The sequence below is a fragment of the Wolffia australiana genome, chromosome 4 (genome assembly GCF_029677425.1).
Source record: "Wolffia australiana isolate 7733 chromosome 4, ASM2967742v1".
Taxonomy (NCBI): Eukaryota; Viridiplantae; Streptophyta; class Magnoliopsida; order Alismatales; family Araceae; genus Wolffia; species Wolffia australiana.
The window spans coordinates 3,546,946-3,550,880 of NC_135838.1; the positions used below are offsets into that span (position 1 = coordinate 3,546,946).

The following is a 3,935-nucleotide window of genomic DNA, read 5'->3' on the forward strand; positions in this document are numbered from 1 at the left end:
TTGGGTTACTAGAATATTTAACTAAACATTCATGAACCATGATGTACACACAAATGGTGTTTTGGACTTTGGTAGATATACTCATGGTTTTTGGGTTTTTATGAAACATTTACGCTATGTGTAAAGAGTGGGAGGACATGAGATAAATTCAACAAGACATTTTTCAGGTTAATCAAGGTTCTTCTCCCTTTCCCCTTTTTCCTGTGTATTCATTATATGATTGATATAAGTCGTATGAGTGATTGTAGATACATGAAAAATTCAACCTATCTCACTTGAGGAACCAACGAAACACAGATCCCATCCGCGCATAGGTAATTTGATCATAAGAGTTTTGAATGTCATTACGATTTCGCTAGTTATTTTCGGTTACATAAATCCATTAAAACTTATCCCAAAATAGGCTATGGCATCCAACATGATGAGTAATGGCCATTCCATTAGCAACTAGGGTTGAGACATCGAGGTCAAACAATGGGTGCACATTAGGCAAGGCGTTCACTGAATTTATCTATAGGAATCCTTGTCTAGTAGTATCTAACTAAGAATTAGGTTATTAGTGCATTAGCTATCCTTAAACTTGAGATACCCAAGACATAACATGGATGGAGTTTTGTGTTTTAACTATGATATAGGAGTTCCTAATCACAAAATTCCCAAATATTGTAGCTATGATACAACAAGCATTTGACAAAGGTGACTCAGTAATTAAGATGGAATCACATGTCTAGGAATATGGTGCAACAAAGGGCCTGTCCAAGGTGATCAAATATAGGGGCAAAAATTTGAAATGATTTCACAATTGAAATGAGGGATTATGGTTGATTGTTGACTATATACCACAATCATCCTAGGCGCATCAAACAGAGCATGGTTTATATGTATGTAATAACTGATGACTATAAAGTCTTCATGGAAGATCTATTATTCTACTTCGTACCTTCTAGAGCACCAGATGTAGCTCCATGCCCCATGTGGTAGAAATTCAACTTTAAGGGGTCATTAGACAATTATTAGGATATTCTACTCTATTAGTTTCTGCCATGATTCATATCATCTCCTTTGTCTTTTATTCACTTTCTCTACATATTTATCATAATTTCAAACTCTTCGTGTATCTCTACTGCAACCTATTTCTATAGCAAAACCTTCATCCATATATCTATGTTATTTTAATAAAATTGTTCTGGTTGCGTGCTCCTCCTGGTCGCTGCTCCCCAACCCCCATCCCAGCTCGCACTCCCCCTCTTCCTAGTTACGATCCCTCTCCTCCTAACGTTCCCCCTCTCCCGTCACTCCATTTATTCTTCTTTTTCTCTTCTTTCTCTAACTTTTATTTTTCGTTTTCATATTTCTTACTATTTTCTTTTTATTCTTGCTCTTGATCTTCATGTCTACTTCTTTAATTGTTCTTTTGTTCTTCACGTTTCTTCTTATTTTGTCTTTCCTTCTTATTTTCACATGCAAATGACATTAAGAGCATTTCAAATGTATTGTTGGATATACTTATGTTACTGATCCTTGCGCATCTTCATAAGCCCCCTTCATTTTTAAAAATTTCTTGTATTGTGTTTCACATTACAATACCGGATCAGTAACATAGTTATATCCAACAATACATTAGAAATGAATGGGGCTTACAAGAAATTTCAAATGTATTGTTGGATATATTTATGTTACTGATCCTTGCGCATCTTCATCAGCCCCATTCATTTCTTAAAATTTCTTGTATTGTGTTTCACATTACAATACCGAGGCGCTCATCTTCTGTACCCAATACCGGTTTCTTGCTTGGGACAAACAATAGCCTTCTCCTTTTCCTACTGACCTGTCGACGTTGAAAACAGTTGGGTCCAACACTATTAGATAATCTGTTGAAAATACAAAAAAATTAAACACAGAAAATAAGTTTGTGAAATCTCACCTGAGGAGCATGAAATTTTAGCATTCCTCCGTAAGTGGAAGGACGCAGGAAACTCTCAAAGAGAGAGATGAGCATTCCATAGTCCGGTTTTGCATCATGTCTCGTCGTCCTCATGGCAATAAGCAGTTCTTTGTAAGGTTTGGGGCATGCGAAGCATATAGCTTCTGAAGACATCTGAGTCTTCATTGAAAATGCATGAAGATTTGGATCTTTCCCCTAGAGATTGAGAAAAATCTAGTCAAATATATGAACTGGACGATGAAGAACCACCATATAGGTAAAAGAAAACCTTAAATCCGTCCCAAGGGAGACTGCCCCGGAGTAGAAAAACCATCATATATGCGGGAGACTCCAAGTCGTCGGCCCTCAAAAGCCTCAGTCCTTCATGGGCCCGAATGCTGGCATACTATGCTGTACCCCTAAAAGAGAAAACAAAAGCCTTTGAGTTTAAAGCGGCAAGTTTGATGAACAGTCTCCTAAAAATAAAAAATTAAGGAATAGAAAGAAAACATTCTTGGAGATGCGAAACAGTATCCAAAATGTACCTGAAACTCAATGGCTTTCTGTTGCAGCGGACATGTTTCTATGAATCGTTATCCCACCACGTCGATGCTAATGTTACAGAGAATTAAGGTCAACAGAATGAAGAATTAGGTTTGTGAGTAAGAGAGTGAAGATATTTTTCGGCGTCTCGAGAAAAAAACGAACGAACATATTAAACACGGAACGGAGTTCATTCCATTCCCAAAAGCATATTTCAAAGGTGGGCTCCACTCAATAAACCCATGAAAGCCACGAGCCATAAAGAAAAACCAATTCCTGCCAGGAAACATACCTACTCCCAGATCAATCAGGAAAAGTCGGTTTTCCTTGGGGCTTCCTCGTCGGCCAAAGTGAAAGTTCTCTGGTTTAATATCACCATGCACATACCTAAAACGCATCAAAGAGAAGGGATAGAATAACAAAGTTTCTTCACAAAATGCGGTTATTGATAACACACACTATGAAGAGAATCACGGAAAGTTTAGAAGACATCACGGAAGTCTACCCCCTAGTGTGAAACTTTTCCAGGATTATAATAGCCTGGACGGCAACGTTGGCGGCCATGTCAGGGGATATGCTGTGGAGACAAAACTCAAAGTTAGACACCTACCGTGATATAATAATCACCCACGCGGCTTTTGCGGTAGATCTTCGGTAGCCCATAACATCCCCGCAATTCTCTGCAACACAATCTATCAACATGATCACAACGTGGGACGGATACATAAAAAAGAAAGAGATATGAGAGTCGGCGAGTTCGTGCTTGTAGACGTGCCACTTATTAAGATCACTCAAGAGAATGGGATGTGAACGTAGATGAAGATGAAGAAGTAGAAGAATGAGATGGGGGTAGATTATAAGGAGGAGGTAGAGCAACGCCAGGAGTAGTTGATAGAGATCTGTTCTATTCACCTTTTTTAAATCTTAATACAAGTGAGTTAGTATTTATAGCTAATATTGATAACGGTTAGTATGGGGAAGTTACAAATCGAGTAGTAACTTCCCTTTTAGATTTAATTTTGTCCAGTCATTTGTTTTGACCATTTCCTATCTATCTTGAATCCTATCTAGATCTAATCCTAGCCATCTATGTTTCCCTATATTTAATCCTATGCATCTATTTCTCATAACGAGTATTAGATATCATGTTTTTACTAAACTACAGTTATTTAAAAATCCCTATTTGTCGATGACGCTTCTTTCTGAACTGGCGATTGCTGAATCCTCTTTACCACTCGTGGGGCTCTTCTTCTTTCTTGTTGTTTTCGCGGCTTACGTGTTGAAATTTTATCGCTACCTGCGATTCATGGTAGATGCAAAACGACGACAAAAGTAAATTATACGTGCCTTAGTATAACTATTTTTAATTTCACATGATTGATTCTAACCTCATAGGAGTCACCAATGGTTTCTCCAGCATACACCATACCATATGCCCCTTGTCCAAGCTTACCCAAAACCTTATGTT

The 3,935-nt window shown here is 37.9% G+C and overlaps 1 long non-coding RNA gene across 1 annotated transcript; it reads right to left on the reverse strand.

Moving 5' to 3' along the window:
- Window positions 1-1,543: 1,543 nt before the first annotated feature.
- LOC144702591 (uncharacterized) lies at window positions 1,544-3,382 on the reverse strand. The gene is made up of 6 exons (XR_013581265.1): window positions 3,078-3,382; window positions 2,760-2,854; window positions 2,470-2,536; window positions 2,214-2,343; window positions 1,925-2,140; window positions 1,544-1,828 (listed from the first exon to the last, which is right to left on the reverse strand). It is a non-coding gene; the product is annotated as an uncharacterized LOC144702591 (long non-coding RNA).
- Window positions 3,383-3,935: the final 553 nt, after the last annotated feature.